The following is an 18,755-nucleotide window of genomic DNA, read 5'->3' as shown; positions in this document are numbered from 1 at the left end:
TTAGTGGATCATATGCTGAACATGAGTCAACAGTGTGATGCTGTGGCTAAAAAGGCAAATGCAATTTTGGACTGTATCAACAGAAGTATAGTGTCCAGATCACGTGATGTGAAGGTATCGCTTTACTCTGCTCCAGAAAGTAGGCATGCTGGTGGTAGGATTGTGGTTACGTCCAGAGGATTTTTTGTAGTAGGAACTCCTTTGCATATTAGGCCACATCCCTCTGATGTAGCCAGTCCTCCTGGAGCATGGAGGACCTTATAACCAAGGATGAATATAAAGAAATTACAAATGCTTGTAGAGAAAAAGTTAGGAAAGCTAAAGCTCAGTATGAGCTTAGGCTGGGCAAAGGTGCTAAAAGCAACAAAAAATCTGAGTTTTTTGGCCACAATGTGGCAGAGTTTTGGACTGCATGGGCCATTGGCCTGATCCAACATGCCTCTCTTATGTTCCTATGCTGAAAATTTGGTGCTTCTAAAAAAAAAAAGCTTCCCTCAGCCTGCAGATATCTACAGATTGATTCTCTGTTATACCCTATGGAGTCCAGTCTCCTTAGGGTATAAGGAGTGCCCAGTGGATATTCACCCCCAGTTTCTGATAACCCTGAAACAGGGGGAGGGCCTCAAGACCAGGGAATCCCCTGCCCACAGCTGGGGATTGGCAACACTGTCATATGCACAAGAGGAAACCCTTGTGACCTAATGTGCTGTTACCCAACTGGACCTTTCTCAGAGGTCAAACAATGTATGGTACATACAGACCTCTGTTACAATCAAAAGCCAGTAAGCCAATTGACCAAAAAAGGACTTTTCAGATATGAGATCAAATAACACAGAAAAAAAATATTATTTATGAGGTCTCCTTGAAACTGGCCCAATGTCAATTATAGATGCATACAAAACAGAATAGTGTTGCAAGTGTTTGTCTTCCTGTTTTGGTCCAGGAAGTATATGTGAAGACACCTAGTCAGAGTCAATGTGCCTTCATGCAGCTATCATGCACCTAAATCTCTGGCTGGGTTAGGATGGTTACATTTCACATGCAGAAAGGAAAGCACTTTAGTTTTATAATGTGAGATAAAAGGTTGAATAAATCTGTTTTTTTGCAAAATTGTTTTCATAGAATTAAGCACATGATGATGCATTTTATTGCCATCTAGTTGGGACTTCATGTTTTGTGTATAACAGAAATAACCTAAATATGAAATAACCTAAAATATAAAAATATATATTTCTGTATCCTTGAAAAATATATATTTCTGTATCCTTGAAATAAACTAGGTATAAGAATAAAAAAAAATTAAAAAAAAGAAATAACCTAAAATATGTAGATTAAAAAAATCCTTGTGCATTTATGCATCCTGATATTGAAATACTTTTAAAAACATTTAAACATCTCTAGTAAACAGACATCTTTATATTTTATATTTATATTTTAAGTCAATTGACTTAAATCCAAATACTGTGGGTGAAATGAATAACAGTATCTAAAATCCTTTTGATCCTGCTTGGCAATCATGTTTGCTTTTTTTGCCAAGAGCTGTATGGGGTAAAAGAGCAGACACATGTTTGTACAAAAGTGAGTGCTATACATAAGAAGAACAAAAAACAGATTTAAAGTGCTGGTGGTAGTGGGGAGATAACTGAGTTGCTTAGAAGGTTTTAAGTGCTACAAAAAAATGAGGCAGCAATATGTCATACTAACCAAAACGTCATATCCAAACATTAGTTTTCTGATCAGTTTGTGGGACAGAAGTGAAATTAAAACAAGGTTGTTTTTTTTTTTAGTTTAAATCAGTAGTATCCCTATCGTAACTTAGGTTTGCCAGCCTCCAGGTGGGGCCTGGAGATCTTCCGCTTTTACAACTGATCTCCAGCTGGCAGAGATCAGCTCCCCTGGAGAAAATTCTCAGTATCAATCACCAAATAACAATAATACATTTACACATTTAAACTCTATTTATCAAAAACCATGCATCAGTATCAACATCACATATTACTGATAGCCACTCATAATTCACAATTCAAAACTGGAAACTGAGTCATTTCCACTTCCCCAAACTGTCTGCTGTATATAGTTCTTTAGGGGCAAAAGCCTTCCTATTAAGGTTTGAAATGGTATATGTTATAGGTATGAATGGTTGTTATATGCATTAATGTAATTTTTCTATGAAGGGTTTAGATAAAAATATGGAGCACAGGTCCATCAGTGGCTCTTAGCCACAGTGTATGTGTGTATATAAATTTTTTTGCCACTGTGTGACACAGAGTGTTGGACTTGATGGGCCGTTGGCCTGATCCAACATGGCTTCTCTTATGTTCTTATAATTAGCTCTAAAAGTTAAGTTTTTGAGAGAAAAGGCTGATGAAGGACTGGACCTGTGAAACCATGAGGAACCCCAGGCATACAGTCCCTTACTCTCTCTGTGACAAGTTTTACTGGAAACTGGAGGACTCCACCCAAGTCACTGGATACAAGTTGGGATAACGAGAAGGCTTTTGCCTCTAAGGAACTATATACAGCAGATGGTTTGCGGGAGTGGAAAGGACTCTGTTTCCAGTTTTGGATTGTGAATTATGAGTGGTTATCAGTAATATGTGATGTTGATATTGATGCATGGTTTTTGATAAATAGAGTTTGCATATACACTACATGTGTAAAGGTATTATTGTTATCTGGTGATTGATATTGAGATATTTCACTAACATTGGAACTTGTTGATTTTCCTCCCCTGAAGAAAATGGCTGCTTTGAAGGGTGGACTCTATGGCATTGTACTATGCTGGGGCCTCTCCCCTCCCCTCCCCAAACCCCACCCTCTTCTGGATCCACCCCAAACAGGTATTTTCCAACACAGACCTGGTAACCCAGCTTATGTCATATAGTAAGAAAATTACAAGGGCAGGTCGGCAATGAAGCAAAGTTTCATATCATGGTTGTAAGATTTCTGTTCTCAGAAATTCTTTTAAAACAGGCCATAGCCAGAATACTGTACAAATTGCAAATCAGATTTTTAAAAAACCCCTGTACTAGTATGATATTTTTTTCTTAGAATCAACCGAATACCACAAAAAGTCAGCATAAAAGACGCTTTTGAGTTACTCTCCTCGTATTATTCATCACAATCCTGTTGAATATGGAGTTGGAGGACGATTTTAATGAATTGCTGGCTTTTATATGCTTGGGGAAAATACTCCATTTCTGTTTCTTTATCGCTGAAATATTTAATTAAATCTGCAAAGTTTTCTAGTTTGAATTTTTTTAAAAATGCATACTTTAGGGCTCTTGCTCCTGAAACATAATCTTTCCTTTCCTACTTCTTTTTGAACTTCACACTCAGCCTGATGAAGAGTTCTGGAGAACTTAAAGGCATATTTTAGTTGGTCCTACTGTTTTAAATTAGGTTTTCATGAATTGCCATGGTTACCTACAATTCTGTCTATTTTAGGAATTGGATGCATGGGGCAACCCTCCCTATTTATTTAAGAAAGTTCAAAGTTTATTTAACAATATTGAATCACAGAAAGAAACAATAGACTTCCAGGTACTGAAGATCTTTCATTGTTGCCAGGTTTCCCCCCCCAGAGAGATACAGGCAGGGTAATGAAAGAGAATATAGCATAAAGAATGCCAGTCTTGATTGTGTTGGCCTAGTGTGGGAGGCGAAGGAGAACTTGGCTATCTGGCTGGTGTACTAACTGCCTAATACCCCAGCAGATATCCTGTAAGGTCTATTGGAAGCTGCCTCTGCCTGGACATTGGCGTATCCCAGGTTACTTATTCTGGAGGACTTTAATGGCCATGTTGATGAGGTGGACTCCACTCAGACCAAGGACCTGATGCTATCAATTGGGGCTTTTCCAATTAGTAGAAACCCCCCCCCCCCTCACACACACACACATACACAAAGCAGACCACACACTAGATCTTATCTTTAGGTTGGGGATAGAGGCAGGTCAGATACACACTGATGTAGTGCCATGGTTGAACCACTTTGTCCTTAAGGCCCAGATGTGCATTCCAAACCCACTTCATTTAGGCAATGAGTGAATTTATGTTCACCCGTGGAAACTTATGGATTCTGGAATGATCTGTAACCCGATACCACCTGGCAATTTGATTGATGAGCTGGTAGGAGACTGGAATAACCAGATCTTTAAACCATCAATATGATTGCTCCCCTCTTCACCCCAGTTCCAAACTGACTCCATGGTATACACTGGAGCTATGGTGAATGAAATGGAAACTGAGATGGCTAGAGTAAAGTGGCAGTGTATTCACAATGAAACAACTAGAGATAAGTCTTTTATGAGAACCTATGAGATGGCAATGAAGCCCACAAAGAAAGACTACTATGTGGCTGTCATTGCATCAGTGAGCTCTCGTCCAGCAAAATTATTCAAAACAATTCACTTCCTAACATTTGGTACCTAACAATTCGGTCCTACAGGGCAAGCAAAATATTGAATTGGACATTGGCTGGAAGGCCATTTCACTGACAAAGTCTTGTCACTCCACCAAGACCTCCCCACCACAGTTGAAACAATAGTGGAACTGGAAACCCCTTGGCTATCTTCCAGTTCTATAATGGACACATTCAGCCACCTCTCTCAGGAAGAGGGTGACAGGACCTTATGGCTGTGAGGTCCACCACTTGCCTCCTGGATATGTGCCTGTGTTGGCTGGTGAAAGCCTGTGGAGACGGGGTCTGACCCTCCTGTGTGAGATTATCAATCAATCAATCCCTATCTTTGGGGATTTTCTCAGGGAGTTAAGGAAGTGGTGGTGTGGCTGCTCTTAAAGAAGCCATCTTCGGACCCGATGAGGAAACTGTGAGGAAACTGAAATAAACATATTTCAAGATAAGAAGTGTTAAGAAGAACCACATACCTTCTCTGATCTCTTTCAGGAAAGACGTTGGTTAGCTGGATAGGGTCCATAGGTTGCCTAACTCAGCTTTGAGTGAATGAGTACAATCTATTATGTATGATGTAACCAGGTCTTTTATTGTAGCAGGAACTCCTTTGCATATTAGGCCACACACCCCTGATGTAGCCAATCCTCCAAGATCTTAAAGGGCTCTTAGTACAGGGCCTACTGTAAGCTCCAGGAGGACTGGCTACATCAGAGGAATGTAGCCTAATATGCAAAGGAGTTCCCACTACAAAAAAAGCTCTGGACGTAACCACAATCCTACCACCAGCATGCCTACTTTCTGGAAATGACAGTTTTATAAATTCATCCAGATTGTGATATTTGTTCCTAGGCAGAATTTTAGGTTGATAATAACTCAAAGTAACACAGTAGAAAATATCAGTTTGTTTCAATGTAAACTTCTCTTCCTCCCGTAATCACTACCTATATTTAATTTTTTTGAATATCTCATTTTATTGCCATGCTCTTTCGAACTTTTCTTCATCTCTTTTTGCAGCTCAGCTGTTTAAAATAATTAAAGCCACCAGCAATCCAAGAAAAGCAGTTAAGAATATAGCTGTAGTTCCACATTTGAGGAAGGGGAGACCTGAAATACCATCTTATTTAATTACATATATAATCAATCATTCTGCCATTTGCAAAATAACTTGTTGCAGATTGAGTATCATTTTTCTGTGGTTTTCAGAAATGCACATTTCAGCTCCTATTCCAAGGCCTAAATAAAGATTTTATTTAGAAGTTGTACTGTATATGTTCCAGCTTCCCATTTTTCCTTTTTAACTTTAATGCTTAGAAATAGTATCATTTCCCTTGTGGGTAGGCATTTTATTTCTGTCAGTATCTTGGTATAAATGCAGACCATTTGTGGAAAGTTATCAGAGATGAGATCACATGGGAGTTCTCTTCTTCCCTCCCTCACAAAGAAAAGCTTTACTGTCTTTCTAAGTTTCTCAATATTCTCTTATACTGAATTAATTTGAATAAAACACCACAGAATTAAATGATGATGCCCACTTGGAAATAATGAAAAAAGTGGATGGATGATGTCTTAAATGCAAATAGGTGCCGCTTTATTAGTTCATATTTATGAGTTATGGACCTTGGAGGAAATTGTATTTGGTAACACGCGTATGCCACAAATATATTTACCCCTGACTCTTTATAAATGCTGGATCTGCTCAATATAATGGCTCTATTGGTTTAATTTTTAAAGTGAAAATAGCTGTATAGTAGCTGCACATATTAGCTTTGAAATTGCCCTGGTATGTTGAATATGAATGTGCCTTACTTCCTATTATTGCCAGGTATCACAGATACTAAGAGGAAGCTTTTATTGTTAAAAAAGAAAATAAAAGAAAAAACCTGGCCATTATTTCATAATACCTCTCTCATATAGATTGATATATTTCTATTTTACTGGATCATGGCAAAGTTGTTTATTCTTACAAGATTGTTGTTTATTCTTAAAAAGGTTCTTGGAAATGGTAGCTGATGAAAGTTGTGTGTATACAGCTGGTGAATAATAATGTACAGTGGAATGGAAAAGACTCCATTGTTTTTTCACTTGCAGTGCAGTTCTCTGCAGAGTTACAATTCGTGGGCCATATGGGAGAGCTGTAGGCTGAGCAGAGAGGCATGCAACCTGGCCTTGGGACCCTGAGCTGGCATGAATGTGGCTGTAGTAGCTCCCAACTTAGTAGTGAGGCTGCCATTGGAGCAAAGGTATTCTGTTTGACTGCTTCAGACAAGGACCGATTTCCCACTCACCTTACGCCGCTCTCACATTCCTCTTCTCAGTGGGGCTTCCTTCCGATTTCACACTATCTGCCCCAGGGCTGCAGCTAGCATCGGATTTTTCACACCGCAAACAGAAACCTCTAAAAATCAGTTTCTGTTTGTGGTGCAAAAAAGCCGACACTAGCTGCAGCCCCGGGGCAGATAGTGTGAAATCGGAAGGAAGCCCCGCTGAAAAGAGGAACGTAAGAGTGGCATAAGATGAGTGGGAAATCGGTAAAGGTTGTTCTGCCATGCTGAAGCCACAATCAGAGCGGCTCTGCCTACTTTCCCCACCCCCACCTCAACAGTCTCCTGTTCCCGCACCAGTTGCCAGTGGGCTAGATAAGAGCCCTAGGCAGGCTGGTTCTATTTCCCTGACCTTTTGTTTGACACTCCTATTTTAAAACATGAACTTGCTTTTGTGAAATTAAAGGTGAATGGTCTGTGGCAATTGTGAAATTAATTGTGAATGGTCTGTGGCAAGGCTGATAGAAAATGGTAAATATTGGTAGGGATGTGGCCCCTAGGGTGTGATAGATATTCTACCATCCTTGATTGAAGAAGTAAAAAAGACTGAGCAACAGTGACCACTGAAATTTCAGAGGGTTTTTAGTTTGTTTTTATTTTTAAGGAAGCTGCACACTGAGATAATGAAGACTACATCAGAATCAATTTGCAGTCCCTTGTCAATGTTGCTGACTAAAGTGCTCAAAACTGATGTAATCATGCTGGATATGGCGACGCTCTAGCATTTGGCCAAAACTCTATAGTTTTGACCAAAATGCTAGACCATCACTGTGCAGTTTGTCCAACATGATGACATCTCTTCTTCATGATATCACAATGACAGCATCATGCACAGCAATGCTATCCCATCCTCCCCACTCTTGGAAGGCTGCCTTCCACTCGCCAGCCAGGTAAGTAGGCCTGACAACTTTTAATTACAGCCCCTAAACCTTAAATTGTCTATTCCTGGATAATGAAACTATTGAAGTTCTTAAACACTGTACAATATTGCAGTTGATGAACCAGTAACTCAATAGCAATTTTATAACTGGTGGTACAGAACCTAATGCTATATACGTGTGTGAACAATTTCTTTCATATTTCAGGAATCTTCATGCTCCCACCTTTCCTTATGATAGGTAGATAGAGCTATACTTCCTCTTTTTTTGTGTGTGTGGATACTTTTAACATCTCCCTGTTTGGAATCATAGGTTGTCAGAAAAGCATAAACTGTAGTTTACCAATACAGACATATTGGCAAATTATGATTTGCCAAGAAGGTAGAACTCTGTTTAGCTGGCCATGTGTGAGAAAAGAGACTAGAGAATGCATTGTGCGCCTGAGGGGACAATACTCCCTCTAAACTGTGGAGGCTTGTGAGCAAAAGTTCTACTTTGTGAGCTACTTGCATTAAAGGTGTGAGCTACTGCATAAATGAGTTTTCTGTGGGGTCATTTTTCCTGAGCGAAGACAAAAATGTGTGAGCTAGAGGCTAAAACTATGAACTACCTCACACTAACTCATCTTAGAAGGAACATTAGAGCATAGATTCTGCAGCTCAGTCCCTCCCCCCCACGTGCTCTGGTAAAGATTGTGTTTTAAAGTATGTTGCGTCTTTCTTTTTTTGGTGTGTGTTGTGTGTGTGTGTGTGTATGTGTATGCATGTCTGGAAATCATGGCTGATTTCTGATGACCCCTAGTGGGCTTTGGACATTTCAGAGAGGTAGCTTGCTTGCCACCTCTGCCTGGTATTCCTTGAAGGTTTATCATCCCTGCACTTGCCAGGGTCGGCCCTGCTTAGCTTCCGAGATCTGATGAGATCAGACTCTCCTGGACTATTGAGGTCAGGGTATAAAGATTGTGCTTTGATTAGCTTTATCAAGGGTGGTTTCTGTTTGTAGCTCATATATTTAAGCTTATAATGCTATCAGTAGTGTTATGGCTAGGTAGTTGGGCTACTAAAGCAGGAGACCTCCTTGTTGGCATGCTGACTCCTACTGCTGCTTGATAAGGTTGTGGTGGGCGGGTGCTGTGAAAATCACTGTAGCTCTGATGGAGTAATGTTACTTCATGATTTACACCTGAAATGACATCACAGCGCCAAAGCTTGGTTGTTTTAAATGTCTCTGCCCACCCAAGCCTCCCACTGGTTGCAAGTGTTTGGCTGGCAACCCTATTGTGAATTCACTTATTGCCACAGGCCAACCAGGAGTGACTAATTCTCTTTAGGTTTCTATAATTGTCACATGGCGAATTCTGAGAGCTGATGACCTAATTGTAGGTAATCTCAGCTAAAGTTGAGCTACTTCAGAATGTTTGCTGGAGCCCTAAGAAGCTGAAACAGGCATTGACCTATTCTTGTGTGCAGCAATTTTGAAATAGAAATTCAGCTAGTCAATATTTTTAGCCATTAAAACTTCTAGTAGGTATGCTGTCTGTCGCTGTTGTTCCTTACATTTGAAGGGATGTGAAGGACGGCAGCTGTGCTCAGAGTAAGAGAAAAGTAATGAGGGTTTTTCTTTTTAAAAAATCATTTTGCTGTGAATTGTATCCCAGGAGATCCAGGAATGTGCTTGTGCTGAAGCTTGCCTTTAAAGGGCAGAAGAAACCACAGAACACATTATTCCAGCCTGCATTTTAAGTGAAAAGACTAATACTCAATAACGAGTTGAGCTGTGGCCTTGAAGAGCCGCAGTCAGTTGTATGCAGTTAGGAAAATATTTGACAGGTTGTGAACTTCTGTGTTTAGATGTTTTTGGAAGCGTATTGCTTGTTGTCCTAAATTATACAAGAGATAATTTAAATAGCATTATTCCCTCAATTGGAAAACCGCATGAATTATAAATGTGACATATTATCGAAGAACGTCTTTAGTTCTTCAGAATGGTTGGATAGAAGGTGATGCCACTAGGGAAGGCTGCCATGTTTTTTACACACCACATGCAGAATTTCCACATAATTGTGTCTGACATGTTTGGAAGCAACCTTTTAAAACCACATGTATTGGAACTGGTACATGGGAGATATTTACAAACATTGGTGGAAGGTGATTTGGGTGTTTGTTTAGGCTGGTTTAGTAGTTAAGTAAAGGCATCTCTTTTAATTAATGTAAACAAGTTTGGAATGCTGTTGTAATACTTTGTGAGTAGGAAATTGGTTCATTTGGTCAATTTAGGCCTGGTTTTCATCTGTCTGGCTAGTCATCATTTATCAAAACTGATGGATACGCAAAATCTGACTTTCTTGGGAGTTCTTTGGTAAACTTTAGGCTGGTCTTTCTATAATTAAACTTTCACACAGCTCTTTGTTCAAGGGGAGGCTACTTAACCAGCCAACAAACAAAACATGCTTTTTCTTTTTAATTTCCTTCTATGAAAGTCACAAATAGCCATCCATGCTCATTCTGTTAAAGTTGAGGTAATTACATCTGAGAAATAACAATCTCCATCTTTCTAATTACTTTCTGCATACCTGCCTAGGAACTTAGAAAAACTCAGTGTTGATAAAAGGGGTAGCATGGGATGAGATACAACATGGTTCTTTTTATATCATGCTTGTATTTTACCTTTTTTCAACAATGTGACAGCAGCATAAGGCAACAATGTGATGGCTGTGCTATAGACACAAAGAGCATAGTACATGCAGTTTAAGGGCCAAATTCAAAATTACCCATATTTTTCGGTCCATAAGGCGCCGGACCATAGGACGCACCTTCCTCCTAGGGGGCGATCCGCTGCCTCTGCCTCCGATCCGGCGCTTCCCCCGCGCCCGCCTGCCTGGCTCCATCTTCTTCAGGCAAGCGCTGGGATCGCTCCACGTGGCCCCACCACAAACCCAGCGCTTCGCAAGCGCCGGCTGCGGAGGGGGCAGCATGCTTCCTCCTTGTCTGTCTGCCTGGCTCCACCTCTGATGCTTAAGCAAGCGCTGGGATCGCTCCCTCCGCCCTCCGATCCCAGCACTTGCTTTAAACATCACAGCTGAAACCAGGCACACAGGCAAGGAAAAAGCACCTGCCCCCTCCGCAAACCCAGTGCTTCGTGAGCGCCGGCTGTGGAGACGGCAGCGTGCTTTCTCCTTGTCTGTCTGCCTGGCTCCACCTCTGATGTTTAAAGCAAGCGCTGGGATCGGAGGGCGGCGGGAGCGATCCCAGCGCTTGCTTTAAGCATCAGAGGTGGAGCCAGGCAGACAGACAAGGAGAAAGCACGCTGCCCCCTCCGCAGCCGGCGCTTGCGAAGCGCTGGGTTTGCGGTGGGGCCACGTGGAGCGATCCCAGCGCTTGCCTGAAGAAGATGGAGCCAGGCAGGCGGGCGCGGGGGAAGCGCCGGATCGGAGGCACAGGCAGCGGATCGCCTTCCAGGAGGAAGGTACGTACCTTCAGACCATAAGATGCACACACACTTCCCCCCCCCCACTTTTTTTTGGGGGGGGAAAGTGCGTCTTAAGGTCTGAAAAATACAGTATATACTTTTTTTCATATGTTGGGTCTGGATTCCCTCAACCAAACTCTAGTAGTGTCAAAGCCAGTTGGTAGCTGCTAAGTCAGTTTTCTCCTTGTGCTGTTTTCCCAATCCAAAACGGATTGGGTGGTACTATTTGCACTGCTATGGATCCAAAATGGGTCCCTGTGGCACTTGGGATTTAATTCCTAGCAGCTGCCGTCTGACTATGAGACCATGAGAGTCAAGTTGAGGAGACCCAGATCTGACCAGTGTAAAAAACATCATATCTACTTTGGCTTTTTTTAAATACATGCCACCTTAGCCTGAAATAGACCATTGGTCTGCCTAAGTCCATATTGTTCAGATTCACTGAAGCTCTCCAGGGTCTCCAGCAGAGTGTTGTCTTACATCACTTTCTATCTTTTCTTTTCTAAAATTGGAAATGCTGGGAATTGAATCTGTGACCTGCTACAAATGAAGCAGATGCTCTGCCACTAACCCACAGCACCTCCCTTTAACATTCCGTTTCCAGCATTGTACTTCTGGGAAACTTACGCAAACAACAGTCACCATCTCTGTCCTGCATCTGATATGCAATAGTATGCTGCTTTTGAACATGAAGGTTCCTTTTAGCCCATCCTGGCTAATGGTTAACCTTAAGGTTTTAAAAGCCATCTAAGCTAAATTACATGTTCCACATAAGAGCTAGTGATTAACGGTGAATGCCATAGTTTAGCCGGTGTATAGACCTAGCCTTGCTTCATCAAAAATCAATACTGAAACTATTGTTCATGTCTTTTTACATGCCTATGATAAGGACAAAATAAGTACTGCATTAGATAGTAGATTTTAAAATAGGATCAGAAATGGCAATGGATTTAAAAGGCAGTCTTTAAACACAAACAAAGAACCTAAGGTAATTTATTGGTCTCCCTTTACTGTAACGGCAGTTTCCATAACATGAATATGGGATTATAAAACGCCCCCAACCCTATGCATGCTTGATAGAAGAAGCAGAATAAAATACAATGGGCAATTTCAAAGGTTACAGGATGGTTAATAAGATTATTAAAGCTGTTAATAAAAAAAGAGTGTGGAAAAGGTCATAATAAAGAGTGGGGTTTTTAAATTACTTGAGGAAGCTATGTTAACTAAAGGAAATGATGTAGCTCTGGAAGTGGCAAAAATTATTTAAAGCCTATAAAATATTTCTTCAAACACAATCAAATTAATCATTTTACTTGGGTTTCGGAGGGCTGTGAAGGTGATTGCAGATGCACATATACAGCTGAGAGATGTAACGAAAGAAAGAGGTCCCTATATTCAGCATTAATCATCTTGACCACTGGTAATATTTATCTTGCACAGGAAAGGACAGAATCAAGGTAAAGGCCTGTAATATGCATTACTGGGATTCTTGCAACAGTTTGTTCCCACTGAAGATTTTCTAAGAACTCAACAGAGTTGCTGGTTGTGTTCTCTGCTTAGTAGGCTTGCCAATCCCCAGGTCCCAGTGGGGGATCCCCCGTTTTTTCAGGCTCCTTCCCGCCCCAGCCAGCTGGCCAGTGGGAGGATGTCACACCCCCACAGCCATCACGCTTAGAAGACACTTGAAAACAGCTTGCTCTTTAAAAGATGTATGTGCCTTTAAATCTCTGGAGCCAGACTGAATGGGGGTGGAGCGAGCCTGCAGAACGACATGGCTGTTGTGAGAAAGGGAAGAGAAGCAACCCAGTCCCTCCATTTGTTTTACAGTCCCTTCAGAAGTCATCTGCACAGTGAAATAGAGAGTAAAGAGTAAAGTATAACCTATGGTTTCCCTGTGTTAGTCTGAAGAACTTGTTTGAGTATACAGCATTCAACATCTCCCATGGTGAATTAATTGCCCCAGTGAGACCACAGAAGTGTGTGTTTCCAAATTGTGTTTATTTTGGCTGCTTTGTGTGTGTGTGAGAGAGAGTGGAAGTGCAGTCAGCTGCTGTGGAGACTGTATTCAGGGGAACTGCACTGTTCTATTTTCATTTATTTATTTTAGGGAATGGGAAAGTCTCCTGGCTACACCCACAAAGTCCCCAGGTATTTTCTGAGTTAGATTTGGCAACACTACTGCCTAGGATTTCAAAAGATGGCTGGTTGTGAAACACATGTCAAGCCACAATATGTGACCAAAGGGATTTCTTTTTGTGGATCACGTAGTGTTGACCTGATTTAGAAACTATACTGTGACAATGCAAGCTACTGAAATAAGGTTGGGCAGAATAAAATACTATATTGATGCCATGAGTATCTCAGAAAACTTAGAAATATAGGTTTTATTTAATGTCAAGGCTTTTTTGAGCAGGAATGCAGAGGAACACGGTTCTGATGGGCTTAGCATCAGGGGGTGTGGCTTAATATGCAAATGAGTCCCTGATGGGATTTTTCTACAAAAAAGCCCTGTGTGAAACAGGAGTGATGTCAAGAGGTGTGGCATAATATGCTTTTTCTACCAAAAAAAGGCCCTGTTTAATATTATAAACCTTGAGAAAATAAAGGGATGATTTAAAAAAAATAAAATAAAATTACATTGAGTTATTCACTTAAAATAACTCTTTCCCCAGGCTCAAAGTTACTTAGATCGGTACATAAAATACTCAGTAAAAACAATTAATAAAACTCTATTTAGTATCTGTTCGAACAAGAAAGCTACTGGGTATGTTCACAGTACACTGAATAATGTGTTTTGCAACTGGATTTTTACTGTTTAAGAATAGCAAAACTACAGTTGCAAAATGCTTTATTTAGTGTAGTATGAATGCACCCACTATTAGGTAAAAGACAATCAGAAATCTTTTGCAGTTCTTGTAAAATGTCTGGAAAATGGAAGCTTTCCATGAGAGGTTCTGTTCATCACCATTTCTCCTATTTGAACAAAGAACTGTCAGTGGGATCTCTTGCCCAGTATATTCAGAGTAATGTAGGAAAGGGTAGACATTTGAGTATATAATTTATTTTAAACCCAGCACCTTGAATTGTACCCAGAAGAAAACTGGTAACTAGTTTTACTGGCACCAAAGAAGGCTGATAATAGTTATGACTGGCATCTGCTTTTTTAGCAGTTCAACTTTCCAAATTGTTTTCAAGTACAATCCTTCATGGAGTGCATTATGGAAAATGCATTATTCAAAGTCTGACAACCACAGAAACATTGATCAGCATAGCAAGGTTGGGTGCGTCTAGAAGGAAACAGTGGCTAGCATGTAGATGAAACCCCTGCAACCACCACACACTTGTCACAGACAAATCAACATGTTTCGTCTGATAGGCAAATGGAGGGGAATGATGTTTTGTCTTGTATGCGTGCATATGTATGTGTATAAATGTAACTCCAAGCTCATTATCTACACCAGGCACCAGCTATTGCAACCATAGGCTGCAAGTTTCTATAAAATGAAACCCATGCTCTAGTTGCAGGGGCCGATTAAGGCTCACTGGTGCTCTAAGCACTGACCAATCTTGGTGCCCCCCTCCTTTCCACACTGACCCAGTCCGTTTTAGTTGTTGACGTGTCTGACCAGATATACAATTTCATTTCATTTTATTCGATTTATATCCCGTCCTCCCCACCGAGGCGGCTCAATGCAGGTTGCAACAATACAAAAAATTATTCATATGATAACACAATATACTGTACAAACTAAGCCAAGCTTGGGCTACATAAAGTTCTACAAAAATGCAATACAACATCTATTTTAATATTTCACAAGTTAAATGTATCAAAGTTCCAATATTCATGACCTGAAAGGCATTTTTCTACATTTCATTTTCACAAAATCACTCGAAATTAATACTTCTCAGAATGTCTGCTTCAATTGTTAATATACACAGTGAGTTGAGTCTTTCTTAAAGCATAACTGATCTATTTGGGTTTTTTACATGTTTCGGTTGTGAGAAAGACCTCTCTGTTGTGCAGTTAGTGACCATTTATGTTAAAAACATTCTTAAGGCAATTTCAACATTTGGAAAGGCACTCTCTAGTTTGAATCTGTAATTGTGTTGTAAAGTTCCATGTGAGTGAAAGATGTTTTCTTGGTTGTTTTAAACTTATGAAGAACATATGAATGGAACTGCTGAAGCTCTGTAGACAAAGTGTTGTTCATGTCATCTGGATAAGCATCAATGAGTGTCTGACAAGTCTTTGAGTATTTTTCACTTTCTGATAATTGGGAATTAGCACCTTGTTGGGTGACATTAGGAACATCTCTCAGACAAGAGAATCTGTCTGCTATTTCAGTGTACACCTTTCGTTGCCTCATTTCCATTTCTAACTTTTCAACAATTACATAAAAAGTGGAGATATGGAATTTGTCTCTGGCACTGAGAATGACCTCTGGTGCATTTCCATCGTTGGGCATTATCTTTCTTATATGCTTACATGTTTGAGTTGCTTTGTATTCTACATCAGGGAGCATGTCTTTTGCAAATGATTCACATCTCTCAGACTCATCTCTTGATGTGTGCAACTGGTCTGCCAATGATGAATACATTGATGAATAGTGTCACTTGCATATGTTTGCAAGATCACATTTTCACTTTGAAGAAGTTGACTTGTTCAAGAATTCAGCATGAACACAAATTCCAGTTCTTGCATCTTGTTTGCAATATTCTTTGCCTCCCTTCTAGTGTCACTTTTTTGCAACTGGTCATCTGATAAATCTTCCAAAGCTTCCAGAATCTTGGAGTTGATAATTCCTGTAGTTGCCACAGCATGTGCTTCCCATCTGGTGTCTGAAAGTGATTTCAACACTTTTTCATTTCCAATGCAATCTTTGAGAATTCTCCACCGAGCAGTTGTAAAGAAATCTACTGCAACTTGGCAGCAATCCACAGCACTTCATCCAACTAAATTTAGTGAATGAGCTGAACAGGGTACATAAACAGCAAACTGATTTGCATCCAAAAGTTTTTGCTGTATGCCATTGTAACATCCAGACATGTTGGCAGCATTGTTGTATGACTGCTGTCTGCATTTAGCAAAATCCAATTTACAATCATCACATAAGTACTTCAACACCTGTTGTGCCATAGCTTCACCAGTGTGGTTTTGGAATTCCAAAAATGTGATAAATCGTTCAACTGGCTATCCATCTTGCAAGTATCTGAGCACCATGCTCAGTTGGTCAACATGTGAAAGATCAGGCGTTGAGTCCACAGACAGACTGAAGTACCCATAAACATTAATTTCATCAATGATGACTGAGTGCACTTTCTTTGCCATTAACTCAATTAGTTCCTTACATATCCTTTTGGACAGGTACGAAGGGTTGCCATTTCCAGCATTGCCATACCATGATATGTGAGCAGCCAAGAATGGGTCAAACCGACTTATCAATTTGAGTAGCCCCAAATAATTCCCATTACTGAGAGACCCATATTTTTCCATTTTTCCTCGGAATGCCAATCCTCGTTCAGCCAGTGTGCAAATTACTGCTACAACATGCCGAAGCACATTCTCCCAGTAATTGTACTGCTCTTCATTTTGTTTTTCCAGTGGCTGTGTGAAGCCTAAGCCTTGTTTTCGAGTTAAATATGTCAACATGGCATCTTGGCAAGTTGTACTTTTTTCATGGTTGTCAATTACAGCAGTGTTTTGCCAGTCACTGAATCCCTCATTTCTAGCAAAATGCATTGACCCTTTGGGCGCAAATAGTTTACAAACAAAACAGTAAACTGATCCTTTTGAAGGAGAGTACAACAGTCATTCTCTCTTGTAGTGTTCACCATTGACTTTTATTCCAAAATAATATCTTCTGTGAACAGTATCTCTTTGACTTCTCACTGATGAAATTGCGACAAGATTTGTCAAATGGCCCATTGTGGTGCTGACATTCACTGGGTCCACAAGCAACCCAATAAGTCACATCATCACTATAAAATTCATTCCACAAACCTGGGTCCTTAGCTTTGTTCATTTCATCCTTGGTCAGTTCTCTAAACTCCTTGGACAGTTCAAAAGCATTTACACATCTTGTCGTGGAAGTAGGTCCAGGTTGTGGCACTTCATCATGTGCAACATCATCATGAAAATCTGGCCTTGCACCAACACTGCCTGTTTCTGATGAAGGAGATAGATTTGATTCACTTCCTGTCTCTGAAGACTGATACTGGTTTTGATCTGGATCATCTTTCTCTGCAGTTTGTAAGAAGAAATCTATCAGATTTCCTGTCTTGGCTACAACAGACATTCTTGCTCATTCCCTTTTGCATGTTTTCTCTTTTGTGCACCACTCAACTGAACACGCTTCATTTTTGATGTTTACATGGGGCTGAAATTAAAAAGGGGCAGAGAGGAGTCATTAAAATGACTGTCATGACAACTGAATTTGGCTCCATCATTTTACTTTTAAACACATGCATTTTACTTTTAAACATAGCCTATGACACTGCACCTCGCCAACAAAAAATAGAAGATAACCCTAGGGTGCACCATGATCAATCTGAACTAGTTTTATCATTTTTTTTTCTTTTCACCCTTTTCCCAACTTTGTGGTGCCCCCTTTGGCCCTGGTGCCCTAAGCACGTGCTTAGTCTGCTTAATGGTTAATCCACCCCTGTCTAGTTGTGGTAGAGATCTTAATAGTCCTACCAGTTTATCAATCAGCTTTGTCCCTTGTCCATAAATCTATACTGTACTATTGTACAAGGCACTGGAAATTTCATGGCTATCCCTCATTAATGGGTAATGTTACAGATGCTGATGGATGTTTTAGATACTAGTAGCAAAAGAAGTCTTGCAGCAGAGGACTAAAAGTTAAAAATTTCCTACTGTATGAGGTTTTCACCCTTCTTCTGCACAGCCTTCATCCCATGTAACCATACTTGGTAGCGTGACAAAAAATGGCATAGATGAAACTGGACAACTGTTTCCAAAACACTATTCCTAACTGACAGATCCCACATTTGTCGTATTCCAGGCCAGACTAGTTTTCAAGATAATTCTGCCTAAGTCAATGCTAAAACAGCAACCAAAATATCAAATTCTGGTGGAAATTGGAGTAAATTGTGTGAAGCTTAGAAGGACAATTGTTCTATTGATATTGTTTGTAGTGATTAATGATGCTTCTATGAATAATAAATTGATATAATAACTATCGATTCCTTACCATTCCACCAATGCTGTGTGCCCTTTTTCTTCCAGCTGGACTTATTACTCATTTTTTTAAAGCACAGAGTGCAGTTGTAATTTAAGATCTGTTTCAGAGACCCTAAGTGCCTCAGAAGTGAGCACCAGACAGGGGGTCTTTTGTTGTGATGGTGTCTCCACTTTGGAATTCCCTCCTAGCAGTGACTTGATTGGTGCTGGGCTGTACCAGGGAGAAAAACTGCTTTTCAGAATTTTGTTTTTAAACTTGAGTGTTCTCTCTTTCCCCACCATTTTATTCTGCTGGGTTCTGGTTTGTTATCAGTCAGGTTTCATTGATGGTCTCTTTCCCATGTATTGACTTAATGTGATTCTGATTTGTCATATTGCTTTAATTCCTTGCATGAAAGTTGCCTTGTAAAATATGCTGATTACAGGGTATAAATGCCCCTCCCCAAAGAGAAATGATTATATAGAGTA

The 18,755-nt window shown here is 40.3% G+C and overlaps 1 protein-coding gene and 1 long non-coding RNA gene across 3 annotated transcripts in view; both read left to right on the top strand.

Annotated features, from left to right (window-relative positions):
- EPHA3 (EPH receptor A3) overlaps positions 1 to 18,755 on the top strand; it is a 364,789-nt gene that overhangs the window by 38,178 nt on the left and 307,856 nt on the right. The gene's annotated exons all lie outside the window — the stretch shown is intronic.
- LOC132568968 (uncharacterized) lies at positions 14,608 to 17,657 on the top strand. Its single transcript, XR_009555232.1, has 2 exons — positions 14,608 to 14,685; positions 17,485 to 17,657. It is a non-coding gene; the product is annotated as an uncharacterized LOC132568968 (long non-coding RNA).

The sequence above is a fragment of the Heteronotia binoei genome, chromosome 3 (genome assembly GCF_032191835.1).
Source record: "Heteronotia binoei isolate CCM8104 ecotype False Entrance Well chromosome 3, APGP_CSIRO_Hbin_v1, whole genome shotgun sequence".
Lineage (NCBI taxonomy): Eukaryota > Metazoa > Chordata > Lepidosauria > Squamata > Gekkonidae > Heteronotia > Heteronotia binoei.
Note: the sequence above shows the minus strand (reverse complement) of the source record. Positions and strands in the feature narration are given on the sequence as shown.